Below are 12,491 nucleotides of genomic sequence, written 5' to 3'. Positions count from 1 at the left end.
ACATTGTTGTTTAGGGTTGTTTTTCCAACAACATATATTGATTACGTGATAGAAACATCGATTACTGTAAACTGAATGGTGGGCACCATAAAGGTAAGTACACGTAAATTGCATGTTGCTTCACCATTTTTCAAACTTCAGGGCTTGAACTTCCGTTTCTTGGAACTCCTGGAATGCTCAGCGGCAGGGAGGTCTCTCTTCAGAGTCCAACAGTAGTCAGCCATCATGACTGCGTCCCAGCGACCCTGATACCTGGTCTCCATCTCTTTCATGTCCTGATGGAATCTCTCCCCCTGCTCGTCACTCATTGAACCCAGGTTCTCAGGAAACCGGTCCATATGTGAAAATAGGTAGTTCATCTTGACGCTCATGTTGCAGCCCAGGTTTCTGAAAGCAGTCAGCATGTTGTTGACAAGTTCTGCGTAGTTTCTGGCCTTACTGTTGCCAAGAAAGTTCTTCACTACCAGAACAAATGCCTTCCACACTTCCAGTTCCACTTGGTTCATTGAGTTTCCGAACTCTGGATCTCTGATGAGCTGGCGGATCTGAGGACCGTAAAAGATGCCAGCTTTCAACTTCTCCATGGTCCTGGAAAAGCCTGGCACAAGTAAGTGAAGCAGTCACCATCCTTGTCCAGAGCCTTGGTGAACTGCTTGATTAAGCCGAGCTTGATGTGCAGCGGTGGAAGAGTATTCTGTCTCTGTCCACCAGAGGGTCGTTGATGACGTTCCTTTTTCTGCAAGGCACCAATTCCTCCCTCTTCGTATAATGCTGAGCACGGCCCCTACTATCCCACATGCACAGAAAACATGGGTACTTGGTGAAGCCAGACTGTTGTCCCAACAAAAAGTTCACCATCTTCAGGTCAACACAAATAAACCACTTATGCTGATCATAACCAATTTTCTCCAGCACATACTTCACCCCTTCATAGTTAGAATCATAGAATCATAGAATCATAGAGTTGGAAGAGACCACAAGGGTCATCGAGTCCAACCCCCTGCTAAGCAGTTCTCCTTCAGTGTACTCAAGTGACCCAGGGGTTTTGATCCCCCAACTTTATGCTTTGCCGCACCAATTTATGGAAGATTTTGAGGTTTTATGACTTCAAACTGATCCCTTTTCGACATAATCACCCAGAACTATCGAGCCTGAAGACTTCTTGTCATTAAAATAATCATTTCCAATCAAAACAATTATTCAACATGGCATTTTACCCCCACCAACTTCTTCTAAAATGCTCCACACAAGCGTACATGTGAACAAAAATGTAAAAAAACCGACATGTGGCCATAACTCAAAAACTTGACCTGATTGAGCAAAACCAATGTGATTTTTGGATTCAGCGCATCGGATTCGTCCTAAATCAGCTGAAAAAACGCAGACAACAAATTTGTTGTTGACCAGTGTTATTAACAAACTACATCAAAGCTACCTTCTATCTTTATGACCCAGGATGCCTGGGGAAGCAACCAGTCTGTGTTTTCGAATGCTTCTCAGGTGTAGAGAAAGCAAATGGCAGAGGTGGAGAGGTTTGTGGGATTCGATCAGAAATGACTGTCAATGAATCAAACCCAGTCAACGCAACACTTTCATCGCGGACACAATGGCTTGCTCCGTATTTCATAATTCCTCATAGCAACAACAAAAAAAGCTACAAAAATGCAAAATAATTAGCAAAAACAGACAGACCTCAGTGTAACACTCAAAATGGAAGTATGGTACTCAAAACAGCTTCTGAAAAAAAGTTAGCAAACTGGAACACTTCCGGGTTTTCAGTGTTTGGGTTCCAAGTTGTTTGAGTACCAAGGTGTTTGAGAACCAAGGTACCATTGTATCAATTTAAACTGCCATTTCCTTCTTCAACCAGGAGAGGGCGCAAGTACCACTGTCTTTAAGCACAGACCTGCAACCCTGGAATTTTGGGATCTTGCAAGATGGTTACTCCTATCCTTAGGCTGGATTTGCACATGCAGCAGGAGGGTAGGTAGAATAGCCTTCACATCTATCCCAGCCAACCCCCCTGCAGTGCAGAAATCTCAGCCAAAGCATCCATGACAGATGGCCACCCAACCTCTACTTAAAAACCCCCAAGGAAGGAGAGATCAGAACCTTCTAATGGAGTCCATTTCTGTGCCTTCACCTTCCCTGCCTGGACCTAAAGTGGAACATTGCACTCTGCTGCTTCATTTGGCTACAAACTTATCAATGATAATAATATAATAATTTATTATTTATACCCCGTCCATCTGGCTGGCTTTCCCCAGCCACTCTGGGCGGCTTCCAACAAAATATTAAAATACATTAGTCTGTTAAACATTAAAAACTTCCCTAAACAGGGCTGCCTTCAGATGTCTTCTAAAAGTCTGGTAGTTGTTTATCTCTTTGACATCTGATGGGAGGGCTTTCCACAGGGCGGGAGCCACTACCGAGAAGGCCCTCTGCCTGGTTCCTTGTAACCTCACTTCTCGCAATGAGGGAACCGCCGGAAGGCCCTCAGCGCTGGACCTCAGTGTCTGGGCTGAATGATGGGGGTGGATACGCTCCTTCAGGTATACTGGACTGAGACCGTTCAGGGCTTTAAAGGTCAGCACCAACACTTTGAATTGTGCTCGGAAACATAAAGGTAAAGGTACCCCTGACCATTAGGTCCCGTCGCGGAACTCGGGTTGCTTGCTCATCTTGCTCTATAGGCCGAGGCACCCGGCATTTGTCCGCAGACAGCTTTTGGGTCATATGGCCAGCATGATTAAGTCGCTTCTGGCGAACCAGAGCAGCGCATGGAAACACTGTTTACCTTCCTGTCGGAGCGGTACCTATTTACTTGCACCTGACGTGCTTTCAAACTGCTATGTGGGCAGGAGCTGGGACCGAACAAGGGGAGCTCACCCCGTTGCGGGGATTTGAACCGCCGACCTTCTGATCGGTAAGCCCTAGGCTCTGTGGTTTAGCCCACAGCGCCACCCGCGTCCCACTTGGAAATGTACTTGGAGCCAATGTAGATCTTTCAAGACCGGTGTTATGTGGTCTGGCGACCGCTCCCAGTCACCAGTCTACCTGCCACATTCTGGATTAGTTGTAGTTTCCGGGTCACCTTCAAAGGTAGCCCCACGGAGAGCGCATTGCAGTAGTCCAAGCGAGAGATAACCAGAACATGCAGCACTCTGGCGAGACAGTCTGCGGGCAGGTAGGGTCTCAGCCTGCGTACCAGATGGAGCAGGGAGACAGCTGCCCTGGACACAGAATTGACCTGCGCCTCCATGGACAGCTGTGAGTCCAAAATGACTCCCAGGCTGCACACCTGGTCCTTCAGGGGCACAGTTACCCCATTCAGGACCAGGGAGTCCTCCATACCTGCCCGCCTTCTGTCCCCCCAAAACAGATAAGAGCTGTGTTCAGAATCTGGGTGTTTTTATTCCTCCTGTGTTTTGGGGGACAGTGTAGGTATGATCGGTTCTTGCTTACAGGGCAAGAGAAGCAACATTGGCTCAAAGCGCAACCAAGAATATTAAGCTGCAAGCAGAGCTGCTTATTTCGTGCTCTTAGAAGAACCTTCCCAATGAGAGGCCCATGGAGTCACAAATGCACTTTAAACCACTTCCAGAGCTGTTTTGCGGGGCGCAGCCAAGAAACTCTGGCAAGGGATTCCTGCGGCTTGCCTTCTAAAACCTCATTTCCAAAAATGGGATCTCAGAAACATGTCTCTTGTTAACATGAACCCACGATTTGCATGCAACAAGAGGGGGGCTGCCTTGGGTGAAAAACAGACCTCTGGTTCCTTGAGGGCTATTGGGACACAGAAATAGTAAACGCCAACACTTCTGCCTCAGGTGATATGCTTAACACACCTTGCACAATCTCCCTTTGCCAATCTTGGCTCTCTTGTCTAGATGATGTTGGGACAACAATTTTCATCATCCCTGACCATTGGCTAAGCTGCCTGCGGATAAAAACAGTTAAAAGCAGCTACATAAAAAAAATTAAATTAAAATCAGCGATAAACTAAAAACACATCAACATGCAAGATTTCTGCATGGGCTTGTCTATGCAGAGATCTTCCTCGCAGGTGTTGCAAAAAGTGCTGTGAAGGTTTCTTCCTGATAATAATAATAATAATAATAATAATAATAATAATAATGTTGTTGTTTAGTCGTTCAGTCGTGTCCGACTCTTCGTGACCCCATGGACCAGAGCACGCCAGGCACTCCTGTCTTCCACTGCCACCCACAGTTTGGTCAGATTCATGTTTGTAGCTTCGAGAACACTGTCTAACCATCTCGTCCTCTGTCGTCCCCTTCTCCTTGTGCCCTCCATCTTTCCCAGCATCAGGGTCTTTTCCAGTGAGTCTTCTCTTCTCATGAGGTGGCCAAAGTATTGGAGCCTCAGCTTCACGATCTGTCCTTCCAGTGAGCACTCAGGGCTGATTTCCTTCAGAATGGAGAGGTTTGATCTTCTTGCAGTCTATGGGACTCTCAAGAGTTTCCTCCAGCACCATAATTCAAAAGCGTCAATTCTTCGGCGATCAGCCTTCTTTGTGGTCCAGCTCTCACTTCCATACATCACTACTGGGAAAACCATAGCTTTTACTATACGGACCTTTGTTGGCAAGGTGATGTCTCTGCTTTTTAAGATGCTGTCTAGGTTTGTCATTGCTTTCCTCCCAAGAAGCAGGCGTCTCTTAATTTCGTGGCTGCTGTCACCATCTGCAGTGATCATGGAGCCCAAGAAAGTAAAATCTCTCACTGCCTCCATTTCCTCCCCTTCTATTTGCCAGGAGGTGATGGGACCAGTGGCCATGATCTTCGTTTTTTTTGATGTTGAGCTTCAGACCATATTTTGCGCTCTCCTCTTTCACCCTCAATAAAAGGTTTTTTAATTCCTCCTCACTTTCTGCCATCAAGGTTGTGTCATCTGCATATCTGAGGTTGTTGATATTTCTTCCAGCAATCTTAATTCCGGCTAGGGATTCATCCAGCCCAGCCTTTCGCATGATGAATTCTGCATATAAGTTAAATAAGCAGGGAGACAAAATACAACCTTGTCGTACTCCTTTCCCAATTTTGAACCAATCAGTTGTTCCATATCCAGTTCTAACTGTAGCTTCTTGTCCCACATAGAGATTTCTCAGGAGACAGATGAGGTGATCAGGCACTCCCATTTCTTTAAGAACTTGCCATAGTTTGCTGTGGTCGACACAGTCAAAGGCTTTTGCATAGTCAATGAAGCAGAAGTAGATGTCTTTCTGGAACTCTCTAGCTTTCTCCATAATCCAGCGCATGTTTGCAATTTGGTCTCTGGTTCCTCTGCCTCTTCTAAATCCAGCTTGCACTTCTGGGAGTTCTTGGTCCACATCTTTGTCCATGGAGTTTTCTTGGCAGGGATACTGGAGTGGCTTGCCGATTCCTGCTCCAGGTGGATCACATTTGGTCAAAACTCTCCACTATGACCTGTTCATCTTGGGTGCCCTGCTCGGCATAGTTCATAGCTTCTCTGAGTTCTTCAAGCCCCTTCGCCACGGCAAGGCAGTGATCCATGAAGGGGATAATAATAATAATAATAATAATAATAATAATAATAATAATAATAATAATTTTATTATTTATACCCTGCCCATTTGGCTGGGTTTCCCCAGCCACTCTGGGCAGCTTCCACAGAGACCAAAATACACTAAAATGTCACACATTAAGAACTTCCCTGAACAGGGCTGCCTTAAGATGTCTTCTGAATGTCAGGTAGTTGTTTATTGCTTTGACATCTGATGGGAGAGCTTTCCACAGGGCGGGCGCCACCACCAAGAAGGCCCTCTGCCTGGTTCCCTGTAGCTTTGCTTCTCGCAGTGAGGGAACTGCTAGAAGCTGGACCTCAGCGTCTGGGCAGAACGATGGGGGTGGAGATGCTCCTTCGGGTCTACTGGGCCGAGTCCGTTTAGGGCTTTGAAGGTCAGCACCAACACTTTGAATTGTGCTCGGAAATGTACTGGGAGCCAATGTAGGTCTTTCAAGACCGGTGTTATGTGGTCTCGGCGGCCGCTCCCAGTCACCAGTCTAGCTGCCGCATTCTGGATTAGTTGTAGTTTCCGAGTCACCTTCAAAGGTAGCCCCACATAGAGCGCATTGCAGGAGTCCAAGCAGGAGATAACTAGAGCATGCACCACTGTAGCAAGACAGTCCGTGGGCAGGTAGGGTCTCAGCCTGCATACCAGATGGAGCTGGCAGACAGCTGCCCTGGATATCAATAGGCAGTGAGTTCCACAGTTCCTGGGTTGTTGCGTGGATTACTGGAATAATGTATGTGAACTGCTTCAAGGACTTGAAAAGGGCTGGAATAAATTGCTATGGGATGAGATACTCAAGGGAGCTCCTTTGTGACTCACAGCAGCTTTTGCAAGAGACAAGTGTGTCACATCAGAGATTATACCCATGACTGTGAGTTCATGAGGTGACCCTGCCGTTATTGAGCAGGACACACCTAGGAATGAAGAAAGCAGCTGATATGAATTCCAGCTCTTGATTTTCTGTATGCTTTCAACAATATTTAATCATTGCACTTATATATCCCATTCCCCCCCCCCTCCTGTGAGGCAGATTAGACTGAGAGACAGTGACCAGCCCAAGGCCATTCATGACTGAGTGGGAATTTGAACCCAGATCCTAAACTGAAACTCCTAACAGCTGCACCAAGGGAGGGGAAACTGTGGTCCTTTTAGATGCTGTTGCACTACAACTCCCATCAGCCCCAGCTAGCATGGCCAGCGCTCAGGGATGATGGGAGTTGGAGTCATTATATTCATTGGGACTAAAAGAAACTCATTTTTGGAGCTCACACGTATCCCAGGCATATTTACTCAGAGGTAAGTCCTACTATGCCCAATAGGGCTTTCTCCCAGGTAAGTGTACACAAGAGTGCAGCCTGAGCTTTGAGACACAGACTTGCTCTAGGGCATGGGTAGGCAAACTAAGGCCCGGGGGCTGGATCCGGCCCAATTGCCTTCTAAATCTGACCTGCGGATGGTCCAGGAATCAGCGTGTTTTTACATGAGTAGAATGTCTGCTTTTATTTAAAATGCTTCTCTGGGTTATTTGTGGGGCATAGGAATTTGTTCCCCCCAAAAATATAGTCCGGCCCCCCACAAGGTCTGAGGGACGGTGGACCGGCCCACTGCTGAAAAAGTTTGCTGACCCCTGCTAGGGGGTTGATAGTGAATTACCACCAGCTGGCCTGTGGAACTACTTGCTTCCCACCTGGGGCGGACCAACACTCGTTGTTTATAACGTTAAAAATGCGTTATTAAAATGCTATACCAGAGGGCACTGTAGAGCAGCGAGCCACTGCCAATGGAAAATTGTTATTCAGCATTGTAGAAACATTTAGCAGATCATTGTAGATGCAGCCCTGGTCTACCTGCAATCCGGTAAATATTAGGAAAACATGGCAAGTTTCGGGTGTAAAAGGCTGCTCCTTGTACACAGTGGAGCAAATTCAGTGGATGAGATGAAAGGTTCAGGCTGATTAAATTTCTGACCTGCCCTTTCATGGGAGCCCAGGGTGGCATAGAATGTATTTAGACTAGCCATGCTAGGCTAGGAACAACTTTCTCATGGTATGAGTTGATCAACAGTGGGGAAAAGGCTACTTTCTGTGGAGGTGATGGACTCGCCTTGGTTAGAAGATTTTAAGCTGAGTACCTATCAAGGATGGTGTAGCGATGGATTTAATAATAATAATAATAATAAAAAAAAATTTATTTGTATCCTGCCCTCCCCGGCCAAAGCTGGGCTCAGAGCGGCTAACAACAGGTAAAAATAGCACAGTGTACATAAAAATCGCACAGTCAATTAATTAAAATACATTCTAGAATATTCTAGAATGTAGAATGAATTTCCTGTATTGGTGGTGGTGGTGGGGTTGGGCTAGATGACCACTGAGGTCCCCTCAGATTATTTGAAAGCGGGGGAGGGCGGGTTCAAGAGAAGGCCTCTGTCCCCCTCTTTTGAATTTTAAGAGATTTCGGAAACAGTTTATGAAAAAAAATTCCACTGAAGTCTGCCGAAGGCCTCCAGGTGATACCAGAATTACTCCCTCTCAGCTCGTGGGTCGCGATCTGGGTGTCCCATTCCTCAGTGGGGAGTGAAACTGTGGCGTGAATGCATATTTCACACCCTTTCTTGAAATGCTCTTGTGCATAACTGCGGCTGGGTGGTGGATGCCTCATGACTCATCGCTTGGCATTCAAAACTGTTTTGAATGTTTGCGGAGCTAAGCTTAACAAAACAACCATCATAATAAAACGGTGATTTTCCCCCAGTGGTGTAGCATGGGTTGTCAGCACCCGGGGCAAGGCAAGTAATTTGCACCCCCTAACCTGTGGATTTGCGCCCCCTAACCCGTGGATTTGCGCTCCCTAACCCTAACCCCCAGATGTTGTGCCCGGTGCGGCCGGCCCCCCCTGCACCCCCCACGCTACGCCACTGTTTCCCCCCACCTCCTCCTGGTATTCTGGAATCCAAAGCAATGCAGGAAACCACTGGACCTCATTGCAGCACAGGCACGCAAGGCATAGAAAGGGCTAGTTGAGTCTATACGACATGAGGCTCTTCATCTGAGGGTTGTGGGTTCGAGTCCCACCTGCGGCAAAAGATTCCTGCATTGCAGGGGGTTGTGATGGATGACCCTTGGGGTCCCTTCCAGCTCTAAGATTCCATTCAATCAGGCTTCCTCAACCTCGGCCCTCCAGATGTTTTGAGACTACAATTCCCATCATCCCTGACCACTGGTCCTGCTAGCTAGGGATCATGGGAGTTGTAGGCCAAAAATATCTGGAGGTCCGAGGTTGAGGAAGTCTGCATTAAATGCTCTTCCAGCTAGGCTTGGGGTTACATGGGGGAGTGAGAAACTCAGCGAGGTTTAGCCATGCCCTACATCTGAAATGTGGAGGTTTTCAGATGAATGGGTAAATCGTCTAATGAGCTGCACATGGTGGTTCTTCTGGGTGTGGCCAAGCACATGAGCTGGCTCCTTAGCCTTGGAACACTTTGAGCCAAAATCAAGCAAGTGTTTTCTGTGTCCAGGGCAGCTGTCTACCAGCTCCATCTGGTATGCAGGATGAGACCCTCCCTGCCCGCGGACTGTCTCGCCAGAGTGGTGCATGCTCTGGTTATCTCTCGCTTGGACTCCTGCAATGCGCTCTATGTGGGGCTACCTTTGAAGGTGACCCGGAAACTGCAACTAATCCAGAATGCGGCTGCTAGACTGGTGACTGGGAGCGGCCGCCAAGACCATATAACACTGGTCCTGAAAGACCTACATTGGCTCCCAGGATGTTTCCGAGCACAATTCAAAGTGTTGGTGCTGACCTTTAAAGCCCTAAATGGCCTCGGTCCAGTATACCTGAAGGAGCGTCTCCACCCCCATCGTTCAGCCCAGGCACTGAGATCCAGCACCAAGGGCCTTTTGGAGGTTCCCTCACTGCAAGAAGTGAGGTTACAGGGAACCAGGCAGAGGGCCTTCTTGGTGGTGGCGCCCTCCCTGTGGAACGCCCTCCCATCAGAAGTCAATGAAATAAACAACTATCTGACTTTTACAAGACATCTGAAGGCAGCCCTGTTTAGGGAAGTTTTTAATGTTTGATGTTTTATTCTGTTGGGAGCTGCCCAGAGTGGCGGGGAAGCCCAACCGGATGGGCGGGGTATGAATAATAAATTATTATTACAAATTATTACAGTGGACCCTCTGCATACGAATATAATTCCTTCCATGGGTCCGTATGTACCCCAAAAATTGGCAAGTAGAAGTGCCGCTTCTGCACATGTGCATGGTGTCACAGAGCGATTCTGCGCATGTGCGCGTGGCGAAATCTGGAAGAATACACTTCCGGGTTTGCCACGTTCACACCTGAAAGTTACGTTACCCGAAGGTAACATTAACCCGAGGGTCCACTGTGTTATTATTTAATTCTGTTGAAAAGATTTACGCTCAACTCTTACCCATTGTGCCTGCTTGACTGCTTTGGTGGGATTGGCAATACTACCGCTGCCCCGTAACGCCCATTCCACATTTGTAAGAACTTGACCATTTAGTGTAGCAGAACCTACACGTTGGAACTCCCTGCCTCTTGATTCTAAGCACTGTATTCTTTTTGGAGCCTGCTAAAACTATTCTTATGGAAGTGAGAGCTGGACCATCAAGAAGGCTGATCGCTGAAGAATGGATGCTTTTTGAATTATGGAGCTGGAGGAGACTCTTGAGAGTCCCATGGACTGCAAGAAGATCAAACGCATCCATTCTGAAGGAAATCAGCCCTGAGTGCTCACTGGAAGGACAGATCCTGAAGCTGCGGCTCCAATACTTTGGCCACCTCATGAGAAGAGAAGACTCCCTGGAAAAGACCCTGATGTTGGGAAAGATGGAGGGCACAAGGAGAAGGGGATGACAGAGGACGAGATGGTGGGACAGTGTTCTCAATGCTACAAACATGAGTCTGACCAAACTGCGGGAGGCAGTGGAAGACAGGAGTGCCTGGCGTGCTCTGGTCCAGGGGGTCACGAAGTGTCGGACATGACTGAACGACTAAACAACAATAACAAAACTATTCTTGTTTAGACAGGCCTAGCCAGGTGCTTAGAAAGTTTGTGTGAAATCTAACCTGTTTTAAAACTTTCTGTAAGTTTTAAACTATCGTTGCAAATGTTTCTTGATTTTATTTTTATCTTATTGCAAACCACTTTGAGGTGGTTGGTTTCTTTTACAATCAAGGGGTGCAGAAACATTAACGGAAATGAATAAAACGAAACAAATGTAAAGCAATGGGCAGATGCTTGAACCTTGAACCTTAAATCTCAGTTTTTGGATGTTAAATGGGACCCACATTTTCCCCGCAAACTCATAAACTTCATGATATTACGCCTGCCCGTGAGGGACTGTGCCACTTCACATTTATCTCTGGGTGAATTTCAACCACTGCCCTCTGCTGCTCCTGAACATTAGCAGAACCTCACGAAAAGGCAAATCCTTGTGACCCCTTCGGAAGCTGTCCACGTTGCACATGCAGATCAAGGGTGGAAAACAAGTTCTGATGAATCACCCATGTGTTTGTTTCCATAGCAATAAGATCAGCTGTTCTAAGGCTCTTAACCAGTGCTTTTTTTCCCTTAAAAAAATATTTAGGGGTACTCTCATTTTCCTACCCATGTTGAAATAATGCCCCTCAATCAGGCCAAACTTAGATTCACAAAATGTTTAGGGGTATGCGCACCCCAGAAAAAAGCACTGCTCTTAACTCCTACGAGGCAATGCTCTTCCCTTGCCTTCTGCTAACCTGGCACCACCCAGAGGTTTTAGGACAACGGTTCCCACCTGCTGGGGGTGTTGGGAGTTGTAGTGTAGAAACCTCTGGAGGCGCCCGGTTAGCAAAGGCTGCTGGAGTCTAATCTGAGCCAAGCCTCTGGCATATGACTGCCTGATCAGAGGTCTTGTGACCTTCACATTGCAATTTCACCTTTGTCCTCTTGAGCTGCTCTCACCCCCAGCAATGCAGGAATACGCAGCTGTCCCGTACGGGGATCAAACCTGCAACCTTGGCATTTTCAGCACCAGGCTCTAACCAGCTGACCCCAACCCCAGCAGAGATTTAAAACTGCAAAACATGCAGAGAAGTAAAACGTGAAACTATAGGCAGAGGGCCTTCTCGGTGGTGGCGCCTGCCCTCTGGAACGCCCTCCCGCCAGATGTCAAAGAGGGACTATCTGACTTTGGAAGACATCTGAAGGCAGCCCTCTGTATAGGGAAGCTTTTAATGGTCGATGTTTTATTATTATTTTTTATATTTTGTTGGGAGCAGCCCAGAGTGGCTGGAGCAACTCAGTCAGATGGGCGGCATATAAATAAAATTATTATTATTTTTATTAGCTGTCATGCCTTTATTATTACAATAGGTGGGTGTGGGGCCAAAATGTCACCTGATTAAGGCACCCATGCCCTTGAAATAATCGTGGTCCCTTTACAGAAGCATCCTACTGCTGGTCCATTTTCAGAACAAAAATACTAATAAAATACTATTTTCTAATCAGTGCTAGTTGTTGTTGTTTAGTTGTTTAGTCGTTTAGTCGTGTCCGACTCTCCGTGACCCCCTGGACCAGAGCACGCAAGGCACTCCTGTCTTCCACTGCCTCCTGCAGTTGGGTCAAACTCATGCTGGTAGCTTTGAGAACACTGTCCAACCATCTTGTCCTCTGTCATCCCCTTCTCCTTGTGCCCTCCATCTTTCCCAACATCAGGGTCTTTTCCAGGGAGTCTTCTCTTCTCATGAGGTGGCCAAAGTCTTGGAGCCTCAGCTTCACGATCTGTCCTTCCAGTGAGCACTCAGGGCTGATTTCCTTAAGAATTGAGAGGTTTGATCTTCTTGCAGTCCATGGGACTCTCAAGAGTGCTAGTACTTAGTGCTAAAATACTAAGTGTTAAAGTATCAATTCTTAATACTAAAATGCTAATAAAAC

The sequence above is a fragment of the Podarcis tiliguerta genome (genome assembly GCF_965153285.1).
Source record: "Podarcis tiliguerta genome assembly, chromosome: 1".
NCBI classification, from domain to species: Eukaryota; Metazoa; Chordata; class Lepidosauria; order Squamata; family Lacertidae; genus Podarcis; species Podarcis tiliguerta.
Note: the sequence above shows the minus strand (reverse complement) of the source record.